Source organism: Ictidomys tridecemlineatus, chromosome 15 (assembly GCF_052094955.1).
Source record: "Ictidomys tridecemlineatus isolate mIctTri1 chromosome 15, mIctTri1.hap1, whole genome shotgun sequence".
Lineage (NCBI taxonomy): Eukaryota > Metazoa > Chordata > Mammalia > Rodentia > Sciuridae > Ictidomys > Ictidomys tridecemlineatus.
The window spans coordinates 22,387,485-22,401,987 of NC_135491.1; positions in this window are offsets into that span (position 1 = coordinate 22,387,485).

Consider the following 14,503-nt stretch of genomic DNA (forward strand, 5'->3'; position numbering starts at 1 on the left):
CTTTAAGATGGACTTAAGTCATTGTCAGCTTCCTGAGAAGCATTTGATATAGTTGGAGGGCAGATGCACTGTTTTTTTTTTTAACCTTTATTTATGTATTTTATGTGGTGCTGAGGATCATATGTGCTAGGCAAGGTGCTCTACCACTGAGTTATAAACCCAGCCCTGGATGCATAGTGTTTTGACCCCTGATCAGTGGATCAGGGAAGCCTGGGCTTCGGGTTCGATGTGAATGTCCCCTAAAAGCCCATATGCAAAGGCTTGGTCCCCAGGTTGTGCTACTGGGAGGTGGTGAAACCTTTAGGAGGTGAGACTCAGTGGGAGGTGTGTGATCAGTTTGTTCTGCCATGTGGTCTCTGTCATTGCCATCTGGCACCCCCACCAGAGACCTAAAGCAATAGGTCTCCTTGATCTTGGACTAGAACTTTCAGAAATATGAGGTTTTGAGATAAATAAACCTTTTATCTTATAATTATCCTAGGTATTTCATTATAGTATCACAAAGCTGATTATAAGATCCTCACTCATCTAAGTCAGTGCTGTGTGCCCTGAGTTGCTGCTTGGCCTGCAATAAAGCTCTGGACAGGAGGCTTGCCGCAGCAGATCGGGGGCAGCTTGGGTCAAAGAATGTAGTCTGGCATGGCCATTGCTCTGGTAGCTTTTCTAGGCTCAGATTTCCACTGAAACTTTTGGATTCTCAGACACTAAATTGGGGAGGTCCCTTATCCAGGACAGCTCAGCTGTTTACTATATTTGGCTGATGTAATATTGTAGTGGAATAATGTCTTTTGAGCCCTTAGCATGGTGCAGTTTAACATTTCCTTTTTCCAATTGCCTATTTGACTTTAAAATAATTTAGGGAAGTTTTCAGCGAAAATTTCATTACAATATCAGGTGTTATCTTTAATGGGACCAAAAATGTTTCGAAATTGAGTATAGTTAAACGCAGAAGGGATTGTTCTTCCTTCCTTCCTTCTTGCTTAACCCTTTAAAAATCCTGCTTAAGCTTTTTCTGTTAGACCATGGACTCTTTGAGGCCCTGAGCCCTGAGAATAGGGGCTGGTGATTTTTCCTAAATGAAGATTGCTTTCTTAGTTCTCCAAGATTTTTTTTTTCTTTTTCTTTTTCTTTTTTTTGAGAGAGAGAGAGAGAGAGAGAGAGAGAGAGAGAGAGAGAGAGAGAATTTTAATATCTATTTTTTAGTTTTCGGCGGACACAACGACATAACATCTTCGTCTGCATGTGACCCGGGCCGCATGCATGCCAGGCGAGCGCACTACCGCTTGAGCCACATACCCAGTCCCTCAAGATTGTTTTTAGTCAATGACGCTCCAATGAATCCTTGGCAAATTCAGATTGAAGTGGGGCTGATTTTTCCATGGAACATCTCCCCTAGCTGACAGTAAGTTCCCTGAGAATAGGGTTCTGAGTTAGACTCCTTTTTTTTTTTTTTTAAGAGAGAGAGAGAGAGAGAGAGAGAGAGAGAGAGAGAGAGAGAGAGAGATAATTTTTAAATATTTATTTTTTAGTTTTCAGCGGGCACAACATCTTTGTTTGTATGTGGTGCTGAGGATCGAACCCCGGCTGCACTCATGCCAGGCGAGCGCTACCGCTTGAGCCACATCCCCAGCCCCTAAGTTAGACTCCTTGATGGAGTGGCAGGAATATAGTGGGCACAGGCCAAGACCCCATTCTTGGGTGGGCAGTTCAGAGCCTGTGACTATGCGACAGTGAGATCCCTCCTGGGATATTCAGGTTGCCTGCCAGACACAATTTCCTGTAATTGATTTGTATTGACTTGTGGACTCTTTTGCAAGTAGCTATTGTCTCTGCAAAAAGCATTCCCAAGTCACACCAAACTAGTTGAAATTTGGGTTGTAGTGGTTTCTGCTAACTGAAGTAGTCACTAGTAACTCTCATCTTGAGTTGAGGAAGGGAATTATTTCTGGAAGAAGGAGATAGCTTTGGGCTCTTGATTTCTCTGGGTCAGGAATTTGGGAGTGGCTTTACTGGGTAGTTCTGGCTCACAGTTTCTCATCTGGTATCAGCCAGGACTTCATTCATCTGAAGGCTTTGCCAGGGCTGGAAGATCTGCTCCCAAGATAATCCACCCACATGGCTGTGGGCAGAGGGTCTCTGTTACTTATCATGTGTACCTTTCCAGAGAGCTGACTTTTTAAATTTTATTTTTTATTTTGAGATCAGGTCTTGTTAAGTTTCCCAGGCTGGCCTTGAATTTGTAATACTTCTACTTCAACCTCCCAAGTAACTGGGATTACAGGCATGTGCTACAATACCGGGATTTGTTTTTTCTCTCTTTGTGGTGCTGGAGGTTGAACCCAGGACCTCTTGCACACAAGGCGAGCAACTTCACTGAGCAACTTCCCTGGCTTCCCAGGGCTATTTGAGTATATTCACAGCATGTCAGCTGGATTCTTCCAGAGTTGATGGTCCAATAGAGAACAAGACAGAAGCTGCAGTGATTTTTGTGACCTGCCTTCCAAAGATGCTATCACTTCTGCACTCTTTGATTAGTGGCATGGGCTGGTCCTACTCATTATGGGAGGTGACAATAATACCAGGTAGTATGGATCATTGGGAATCGTTTTGGAGTCTGCCTACAGCAGGGCTGTCTCTTGCTAATAAACAGACAAAGGGCTCTTGATTTCTCTGGGTCAGGAATTTGGGAGTGGCTTTACTGGGTAGTTCTGGTTCAGGGTTTCTCATCTGGTATCAAAGAGAAGAATAATAGCCCCCCAAATCTCCCTGTCTTTCCCCCCTGAACAAGCTGGGTGCCTGGGCAGGAACTACTTTGGTCACCTCTGCCTCAGACCCCTGGCAGTAAGGAGAGTTCTGAGTCTGTCCTGGAGATGTTGCTGTTTCTGTTTGTGAGTACATAGCTGCCCCTGTTTCCAAGGGCTGTCCAGGCAGAGGGTCAGGAATCAGCAGGTGGCCTCCTGAGCTGCTCTTGCTGCAATTACTCTTTCTTCTCCACTTTGCACCTTCAGAGTGGAAGCTTCCTCTGTCCTTCATCGAGGCTGTGGTTCATATCTCTAAAAAAATAAGCTTTTGCTTTGCTGACCTAGATTGGTCACAGCAAAAGCAAAGATGCATTTTCTCCCAGGGCCCAAGGCAGTCAGCCCCTAAATGAAGTTTATTTAATAAAGGAATTAGTTCCAGTTGAATTTTTGAGATGGAATTATGGGTTCATTTGAAGCAAAATGGAAGGGGCAGCAAGCTGGAAGGTCAAGAAAAAGCTAATGAAAACTGTTTTCTAAGCATACGTGATGCTCTGTGTGAAAAATGCAATGTTTTGAGTGTGGACTGAGGATGGATGTAGTTTAGTGACGGAGCACTTGCCTAGCATGCATGAGGCCCTGGTTTCAATCCTTGGCACCATGAAACAACAATAACAAAACAATGTTTCCAGAATGAAATTTTCACTTCCCAAGCTTGTGGCAGGCTGTCTCTCTCCTTCATAGAACACCCTATGGAGACTAAATTCTATCTCAAATGTATGTTTAGGCCATGTCTCCTTGTTCCATTGTTTTCCATTCCTGGAGAAGTCTTCTCAGGGCTCATGCCTGGGAGTGAGCCCCTTTAGGTTTTTTGGAGGAGACAGTAGTTATTTATACTTCCCAGCATCTGCTCATCCTACCAGGAATAACTTCCTCGATCTTAGCACCTAAGGATCGCCATCCCACTTTCAACCTGTGTGACCACCCACACATTCCTTCTCCCTGGGCCCAGTGATTGGCTCAGGAAGAATACATGATCCAGGTCATACCAACCAGGATCATGATGGGACTTTTGAAGAGTCTGTGAAACTGCTGCCACAAGCTTACTCCTGTATGTAGTCACCTGTGCATCAGGAAGACCTGAGAGGTGAAGAAAAGAGGCCATGAATTGCAGATCCAGCTATAGCAGAATTCAGCCCTATAAATTCTCCTTTGGCTTGAGCCAGTTTGGATTGCCAAATTCTGTCAACCACGGGAGATCCACCTGTACATATCTCCTTTGTAAAAATCAGGTGGTTTCACCTCTTCTACATGGACCCTAGTGCTTCAGATACAGATGCTGTGGAGACGAGATGTCTTTCATGCCTTGTATGTGGCTCTTTTGATATGTTTGTTTTTCATGAACTAGACTCTGGCTTTCCTGCAGCCAGGAACTAAACCAGGTTCCTCTTTGCATCCCTGGTGCTCATGCAGCCTGGTGTCAGGTGTACGGTAACTGCTTGATCCATTAAGCCTGATCTTTACATCTCTTCATGAGGCTATTCTGTACAAGGGTAGCATGAGATGTGATCCAAGGTGTCTTTGTTCTCTGCTGTCTCTCAGATGTGGAGAGAAATGAGATATCCAGTGAAGCAGCTGGAAAAGGAGGCTGGACCTTTACTGCTGTCTTCAGGCCAGTTTCCCCAGTTATGGGCTTTGCACAGAAAGTTAAATCATCCCTGCCCCCCCCCCCCCGCCAGGCATCACAGCTCCCAAATTACACACTCTATTGCTCTGCAATTAAGCAATAATGCAATTAGAAATAATGCAGTGAAGATGATGCTCTGTGGGGCCCATTCTCCAAAATGCTTCATTTAAATATCGAGCTCAGTACAGAGAAAGAATAAACATACATATTTCTATTTTTTTTTTAATGTAAAAGGAATTGTCTCAAAACAGTTGTGGGTCGTGAGTCATCACTTCTATTCAGCATGCAGTTTTCTGCTGTGAGATGTATTGGAGGAGCTGTTCCCTTGTGGTACCCACTCTGCTCATCTCACCACGAGCGGGGGTGGCTCCACAGGCAGATCACATCCCTTGCTACCTTTGCACCTCCTGGCACTTTACCATCCCTTTCCTGAGGACCAGCTGAGAGCTCCATAATGTTTACCCCCTTTCCTCTCTTAGGGTTATGGGACTGGCTGCTGGGTTGGTGTGGTGGGGGAGGGGCGTGGAATCAGAGCTCCATCCCTGGGCACAGTGTTTCTATGATAGTGGCTCCGGGATGGGCTTCCCTGGCATTTCCTTGACTCAATGTGAAAAGTCATCCCTGGAGACTCCATTGTGATGTGGCCCTCTGGCTCCCAAAGCTAGTCCAGCGAGCTCAGTATGGACAGTATAGCAAGTGCTTTGTAAAGAATTGTGTCCCACATTCTGAGATGTGACCTTTTTGCCTTTTTGGTTAAAATGTCTTTTCTATTTGAAATGTTAATAATAATGGAGTTTTTCAATGTTCCTGCTCACTAAAATTAGCTTTCCAAATTGTTTTGTATTAGGTTGAACCATATGAAATTGCTAATATTCAACTGTTTTTGACCTATAAAAATGGCAAATTTGCTCTTATTTGACCATTTTGACCAAGAAAAATGGCAATATTGGGTGGTTCAATGGAACAACTTTACAATTCATGAGAAGTCAAACATCTGGGACTCTGGGGTGAGGTAGAACGACCTTTTCACTATGAATTGGTGGGTGTAGTCTAGATTGGTCTCTCTCCTAGTGACCTCAGCATCTCCCTTGCCTGGATGAGGCTCCGTCTTCTTAGCTATATGGTGGAACTCATGATCCTTATGCTCCCCATCTCACAGGGTCATGTGGAATAATGTACATTAAATTAAATAGTAAAGTGCTCTGTGAATGTTGGGTGAGTGGCCTGCAGCCGAGATAACTCTTAAGTACAGTGATTGAATCCATAGATTGGGTCTCCTGGGAGAAAAGTGTTCCTCTTTTAACCCCCAGTTTTATCTCCTTAGGATGAAAATACTTGGGGACCAAGCTCTGGGGACTATCCAAGGTAATCATGAGAGGCTAAAGTTTACATTTGCTATGGTGGCACCTTGCCAAAAGTCAGAACAATTGAGTTAAAAGTGCAAAAATCAATCTGTCAGTGACTGTCACCAGCAGGTTATGCAACCAATGTGAGTCTTTTTTAAAAAGAAATTGACTTAAGAAAAGTAAAAAAAAAAAAACAACTTGAAATTCAGTCTTTCCTTCTCAGGGTGGCTTAGAGACCATGTTATTTATAAAATGTTTTGAAATTCTTGGTGAGAATAGTATCAAAGAGGAATAAAGTATCACTCTCCTAGCAGAGATTTCTAACTTTTAAAACCAAAATGACTTTACTCAACAGTCTAACTACCAAAAATCTCTACTAATCATATTTTTGTCAAGGGCTTGATACAGTGGAAAATTATATACACCTAGGGAATTACAAGATTTTCAGATCACCTTAGAACCTTCATGACAATGTAGTTTAGTGTATTCGGTTTTTTGGAAATCGGTGTAGCACATGTTGGCTCCCTGTTCATCTTCTCTCACCCTCCCCACTTTAATGAATATCTGTCCTATTTCCAATGGCCAACACCTGCATATCTTTGCCCAAGGGCAAACCAGAAGTGCCAGGGAATCAGCAGCCCCAGGAACAGCTTTCAACAATGGTAAGAGTTGGTGTGTAAATATCCCAGCCCCCTCATCCTTTGGGTAGGACAGCTCTGAGGTATGTTTTTCGATCTCCCATGAGACTGGAGTTCCCCAGTGAGATTTTCCAGTGGGATGACTTCCAATCTCCCCAGTGTTCCTCAATGGGATTAGTTCTGTGTTTGGGTTAGTTCCAGTCTTCCTCCATAGGAACTAGTCTGATAACACACCCTTGATAGGTTCCCTTCCCTGTATCACTTTCTCTCTACCCTAGATATTTTTTTTTAAATATTTTTTTTTAGGTGTGGAAGAGCCCAATATCTTTATATATTTATTTTTATGTGGTGCTGAGGATCAAACCCAGTGCCTCATGCATGGGAGGCAAGTGCTCTGCCACTGAGCTACAACCCCAGCGCCTACCCTACAGATATTTTATGACTTTCCAAACAAATTGGGTTTTGCTCAAATCCTTATCTCAGAATTTACAAGGGTTTCTCTTGTAAATTCCATTCCCGAAACAATGCAATGTGACCCTCTGTCCCTACTGTCCCCTGCATTTCTGTTTTGGAGGCTCTGAGGGAAGCTCAGTCAAGTTCATCCCTGCCATCTGGCAGCCTCACAGACAGACAATTTGTAGAGTCTCCAATGAGACTGCATTGCTATCCTAGATGGGTACTTCCCCACACCCTGTGGGTGACTTGGACAGAGCCCTTGGCTGTCCGCTGACTGGTTAGTAAAAAGACAATGTCTGCAAAGGACAAGATTGGCCACAGAGAGAAAGAGCAGCTCAAGGAAGAGAGTCTGATACTGGTGGCAGTTGAGGCATCGAGAGGACAGGACAGGATAGGGCAAAAGCAGAGAGAGAGAAGAGGGTGTGGGTGGGAAAGGCACAAGGGTGGTTCTCTGCAGATCAGAACCCATGACAGGTGAAGACAAGAGATACCTGGGCTGTTCAGGGAGGAGGTTTACAGGAAGCTGGGTCCCAGGATGGATAGCTGTAGGAACTCTGGGGACTGAACAAGGGGAACAGATGAAGCAGCCCACGTAGATCTGGCCAGTTGATGCAACTGAGCTAAAAGTGCTCTGTCAAGATGTAGAAACACTGATTTTAATTAATCAGTGGTGTCCCCATCACAGTCCCTGGCAGATGATGAAGTGAGGCTCAGGGCTGGGATCTGATTTGATCTGACTTGATCATTACTTGGGGAAAGTAATTACTTGGCTGAAAGTTTAATGGTTTGGTTTGTAGGCTATGTTAAATGTCCCTGTGTTAAAAGAAAGAAAAAAAAAAAAAGCTCCATCAAAATGTCATTGACAACTCACTCCTTATCATATCTCAGCTAGAAAGAAGCTTCCTTTTAATCTTTTTGCTGAGGAAATAGGCTTTTCTTGTTGGGTGTGGGAGGGATGGGCTTACTTAATGAGACTGAAGAGGGGATGAGTATGTCCCCCTTAGCTCCCATTCAGAGCATGGACTCTGCACAGCCTCATCAGCACCTCTTGAGAGCTTGTTGGAAATGCAGGCTCTCGAGTCTTACCCCAGACCCAGTGGAGAAATATCTGCAATTAATAAGATCCTCCCATGATCTGTATGCAAAGAGATGTTTGAGAAGCCCTGCTATAAGGGACATCATTATAGTGTCTAACCAGGTCATACTGGCACACAGTTCTATCAGTAGCCACAGCGGGTAGGGCTGGAAGCCATATTAGATACATGACTCTCTTGCACATATATAAGAGAAAGGAAGAAAAAGAAGGGAGGAAAAGAGGCAGGTGGGGGAGAGATAGATAGGAATATGTACATACTCTTCTTTAGGCAGCTGGATGTATATAATATATATACTCAGGAGTGGGTCACTTTTTAAACAGCTGCAAGACCTTGAGCACAGGAAGCCAGTTAGTAGAGAAAGAAGATTGAAGCAGATGTATTGTGTTGATTTCTTGATCCACTTGAGCTGTTGCAACAAGATATCATAGACTGGGTGCCTTATGAACCACAGAAATTTATTTCTCACAATTCTGGAGGTTGGGAATTCCAAGAACAAGGTACCAGTAGATTTGGTATCTGATGAGGGCCCTCTTTCTAGCTCACTGATAGAGCCTTCCCATTGTCTCCACGTGTGGAGCAAGTGGTGAGGATCTGAAGGGCACTAGTCCCAGGAGAACCCTCATGACTTAGTCTCCTCCCAGACACCCCTCCTCTTAATGCCGTCGTTTTGAGGGCTAGAATTTCAACACATGGATTTTGTGGGCATAAAACATTCAGATTGTAGCAAATGGCTTTTATGTTCTGGTTCTAGCCCTAACCTGAGGGACAAGCTGAAATTTTGTCCTTCAGTTCCACGAATCTTGCCTGCATCCTGATAGAGATCCCAGGTAATCCTGTCCACTGGGATTTGTGGTGGCATTAAAAGAATCTCATTCTTATCTGCAGTGGGAGAGAACCTCTTGATGAAGGTTCCATGGGAGGTAGAAGGCACTAAGGGGCCCATGAGAGGTAGATAGCATTAAGGGAGCTAAGTGAACCAGGTCAAAGAGGCCACAGTCAGGACCACACGGGAAGGACAGCTGCTCATCTCAAACTATTGCCACCTGGGAATGGTTGCAAGGTGTTCTTCTCACCCCTGTATTACTCCCTTCTGGAAGCCCCAGGCTTAAACCTTAGTCAGTGTTTGTCCCTGGAACTTCTCCGAGGGTGAGGAAAGGAGGGATCATTGGTCACTTTGGCACCCACATGAATCTACCTCCCACAAAAGTGCACACACCCAAAGCATGGTAATTCCCAAGGAAATGCCCAATTTAATGTCATGAGGAAGGAAGACACGGGGCAGCTAAAAACAGCAAAGATCTGTGTCCTGGAGCAAGGACTTCGGAGGAAGTGATTTATATGGGGGTGGTTCCAGAAAGCAGAAAGGAGGGAGGGAGCACAGAGAGTGAGCCTAGACAAAGAAAAAGAAAGAGCCAATAAAGGATGTGTTAAATAGGTGGCTGCTGCACGTGGTGAGGTAGGGATGATCCTCCTGAAGGTGGGGAAGCAGGACAGTCACCTTCCAGGATTCTTGGGCCACTGCTCCGCCCCAACATGCTTCTGCTGTGCCCCTTCTTGTGCTGGTCAGGCTTTGTGGCTTACAGGAAGCCCTAAGTGGAAAAGCAGAGAGACTCAGGGCACACCCTTGAGGACTCTCCCTTCTACAGGTGCCTCAGTCTGGTAACTTCTACTCTAGAGTGGCTGAAGTCAGAGAGGGCTGAGGGAATGTCGTACATGGCATAAAAAGTCACAGCACTCCTAAAGGTCACATCTCTGTATCCTCAGTGCCAAAGTAACCCAGACTGTGGGAACGTAGTGGATGCCCCAGATTGGAATGCCTGGGTCATCATCTCAGAGTCATTTGCATATGGTCTCCCAGTTAACGTTCCCCTTTTCATTTTTAACAACAGAATGAATTGGGCATGTGAGAACTTTATTCATCGTAACAAGCAAGGACAAAATCTCTTAACTTTCTCTGTGGCTTTATACATTTTTTTTTTTTTTACTGTGATTTGTATTTTGTCAAAGAGTGTACACTGCAGCCTGGCAAACACCATACATCTCTTCAGTAAAAACCAATTGTTAAAATATTTCCTGCTTCATAGATCCTTTTCTTAGTCCCTGTCTCATAAAAGTTGATGGTGGGGCAGGGGAATGGCACACTTCTCATTTATTTGACTGCTTTTACTTTTCTACATGGTCAAGGAATGCATCCTGTGGACTTGGAGCTTCCTATTAATTTGCAAAACCTCTGCACAGCAGCCCTGGTTCTGTTTTCCTGGGTGAGTCTCTGGACACAGAACAGCCTGACTCTGGTGAAGGTAAGAGCCGACATTTCTTTAGTTCTCTTTGACTGGAGTTTTCCTTGTTATTTTTTTTTTGATTAGTGGCATGCCTGCCTCACCCCCCACATCTGTCTCCCTCATGACAGGTGCCCTCTGATTCACTCAGTGCAGCGCCTTCTCTCCCAGCACCGCCTGTCGGATGGCTCAGCCGCTCCACTCTCTGTGGCTGACTCAACGTTCGGCATATGCTGCATGTCACCGCCCTTGTCCAGAGGTTTATCTGTGTGCACGAGGGGTTCACAGGCTGCCTTTGGCTCAGGCAACCCAAGGCTCACTGGCTTTTGTTTCCATATCTCAGTACATCTCTGAAAGAGATCCAATAAGGCTGCCACTTCTGGTGACAGCTGCTTGTGAAAAAACATTGTTCCCCCCCCCCAAGAGACAGTAGCTCCGTTCTTGGGGGAAATCCAGCTGTGTCCGTGTCTAATAGGATTCTCCAAGCATCAGGAAGAGGAGGGTGGCCTCTTAAGGCCCAGCTCAAATGCCTCTTCAGCTCAATTCCACCAATGTTTGATGAGCCCCTGCTATCTCCCCGACTCCCCAGGGACCCCATACAATTAATTATGTCTCCTCCCAGATACCTTTCTTTAACTCATGACTGTTTACCACAGCCCGGCTTGAATTCCAGTTAACTATGGATGTGTTCATTCCTCTTGATAGAGCGCCAGCTCCTTTATGGGGTGGGGAGGAGAGTCTATTGTCATCATTTATTTTTCCTCTTCGTAAGTGTCTGTTTACAGAGTCATTATCAGTGCATATTAGTCAAATGAATACAGGTAATTTATGTCCAGGCTTTGCAATATCTTGTGGATCCATGGTCCCTGTGATACTTCACATTTTTTCCCCTGTTCTTCACTGCCACCCCTCTAGTTCTTGGGCCATCTTTTGGGGGTGGAGGGACGTGGCAGGAGATCACCTGCCCCAGATGTGCCTCAAACTCCTCACCTAAGACATCTGCTCAGTGCCTCCCCCTCTCCCCTCCCCCAGGGAGCAGAGACTGAAGCCACCATGTTCCTGGACAGTCTCTTTTCATAGAACATAGAACAGTTGGAAAGTTCCATTTTCACAAACTGAACCTTACATTTTTTTCTTGGTAAAATAGTATTTTTTAAAGTAACGATTTGATTTTTAAAAGTCAAATTTTATTACAGAATTAATAAATGCTCATTTCAGAAAATAGGAGCTCATTCAGGTATTAAAGTCTATACAATCCCCCCTGCATGAAGATATAAATCTTTTTTAAATTTTAATAGATTTTGTAATCATACCTCATTCCTTAGTATGGACAAATAATATCTTCCATTGCAGAGATGTACTATAATTTGTTTATCCCATTCATAAGATGGTGTACATTTGGGTTGTTTCTACTTTGTCTTTGTTTTGTGCTACTATAACATAGAACATGAGCCTGAGTGATTTATAAAGAAGAGAGATTTAGTCCTTACGAAAACTAGAAGTTCAAGATCAAGACACCAATATGTTTGGTGAGACATAAACTTTTAACATAAGGCTGTTGGTATACAGCCTTCCAAATCTTTATTCATGTGTGTATGCTTCTCTTTCTTTGTATAATAAAATCAGCATTAAAATCCTATTTTAAACATGCTACGGAACTTGCTATTTAAAGGAATTCTAAAGTGAATCCTTTTGAGAGGTGGATAAGTCCCTGGGGATTTATTTGTGCTATTGGCTCAGGTAAAATCCAGAAGTCATAAACTGTTTATGGTGTATGCGTGTGTGTGTGTGTGTGTGTGTGTGGGGGTGTTTGACAATCTTAAATTTTCTATTTCTGGCTCTGCCTCTATCCCTATTCATCCATCCATCCATCCATCCATCCATCCATCCATCCATCCATCCTCTATTAGCCTATCATATATTTCCTAATTGAGTGTTGAGAGATTGACATAAAAAGACAGGCAGGAAAGCCAGACCTGGGTTGATTGAGTGCCCTCCACAGGGAGCCTCATGCACACAGTGCCACATATTTATGGCGCTCCCCAAGGACTGGATTACACGGCAAAAGATTAACATCCCTGCTGCACAAATTAAAAATGCTCTATTATTTGCAGCATGGAGCGGACTAGCTGAAGATCAGCATCTTCTCTTTGAACAACATAATTGAATGTCTCTCAGCCTGAACCCCTCACTGTATTGATTTGAATTAATTATTTGTGCATTTGTAATCTCCTGGCTTCCCCAGCGCAGGAGTGCTCCACATTGCAACACTGCATGGCTGTCTCCTCCCAAACCGTCACCCTTAGTCTGGAAGCCTTTGACAGTTCTAAGGACAATTAATCAGTCAGATGGAATCAGTTTTCGCTGATAAAAGAGAGGCTTGCCTGTAAAACTGACATCCCATTTTATGGGAATTAACGTTCTGAAAAGCGACTGTGGTCTACCTTAGTCAAAAGCACCAATTCATTAGTTTCTAGTTTGGAGAAGCTATTGTGGGGCAGTGGTGGGAAAGAGCAAAGTTTTACTGTTGAGGTTTTTAGGGCTGGGTCAGTGAAGGGGAGCTTGACCAATACAGACCAAGTCTTTTGATACTGAGGGAGCAGGAACATGTTTAGCTGCAAGTAGGAAATTAATTGGTTATGTATATAAGAGTCTGTTAGCAGATTGTGTTGTAGACACATTGCAGACTTTCTTCCAAAGAAGAAAATTTGTATATTGTAATTTACAATGACAACAAAGAAGCGTGCACGTGTGCACGCGCGCGCGCGCGCGCACACACACACACACACACACACACATACACAATTAACATTTTCAAGGAAAAGAAAACTCAGGTCGTCTGCAATCCAATTTAACTTTATCACTGCGTTCTTTAATCGAAAACTGGGTACATGTTATTTGAAAACATCAATGACCTGTTTCAGGAATGGGATTGTGATTAACCCTAAAACTTCTTTTGCTCCAGTCTTCTTTGAGGACTATTCTGAATGACTGCAAGGTCTTTTGGTGCTGTTAGGGTGACCACAGCTGGCAGAAGCTGCTGAGGACAAAGGCAGGAGACTGGCCACAAACCTTCTGAGTGCAAACTCTCCTGCCTGCAGGTGCTCAGAGTTTGTGTGCCAGCATACAGCTGTCCAGTGGGCAATGGAGAACTCAGTGTTCTATCTCAGGGAGCACTTATTGCTCAGTCCCCACTGATTGTCAACAATAGGAATATGGGCCCTGTATGGCCACAAAGTCCTTTTTTTTCCCCCCAAGAAAAGCCAGAATGTGGGTCTGATATGCTTTGTCAACTGTCTGTTGGCAACCTTCCATGTGGGAGATGGAGTTAGATGTAAATTTGTCTTGGAGGCTGTGGTCAGAGAAAGTTGTTACTTTGTTTTCATTTTAATAATCCCTTATAGGAGTCTATCTTGTTTTTTTTCCTTTGTTTTTAGATAACCTGTACAAAATTCTTAATCACTATTCTTGTCGATGATATTTCGTCATTGTTGTTCTGCAACAACATCATTCATTCACACATTTTTTTTTTTGTACTAGGAGTTGAACTCAGGGCCTTGAGCATGCTAAGCAAGGGCTCTACTACGGAGCTACATCCCCAGCCCATTCATGTATTCATTTTGGATAATATAGTAAGTACCCTTATCCACCACTTAGTTTGAAAACTAAGATCTTGATAATCATGGTCATTTATCTGTGCATTCCCCATTCACCCCGTCCCTGTACCTTCCCACACCATGTAACCAGGTCCTAGATCCATATTTATACTCACTTCTTTGCTTCCCTTTTTATAGCATTTTATCTCATTCATTTCTCATCTATGTATCTATCCATCCTTCTGTCCATCCATCTTTATTCTTTCTTCTATCCATCCTCTATATATCTATTGGTTTTGGTTCAATTTTAATTTTTTTATTAAAAAGGTATTATGCTTTATGTAGTCTTTTTAGTACAAAGGTATTAATTTTTTTTTTTTTGGTACTGGGGATTGAACTCAGGGGCACCCTGCCACTGAGCCACATCCCCAGCCCTATTTCATATTTTATTTGGAGATAGGGTTTCACTGAGTTGCTTAGTGCCTCTCTTTTGCTGAGGCTGGCTTTCAACTCATGATCCTCTTGCCTCAGCCTCCTGAGCTGCTGGGATTATAGGCACATGCCACTGTGCCCTGTTTTATTTAGTCTTTTGAGACCTTCTTTTTTCTACCAATAGACTCACTATTTAATTACTTGTTGCTTATATTTACTCACTTTGGCTTTTCT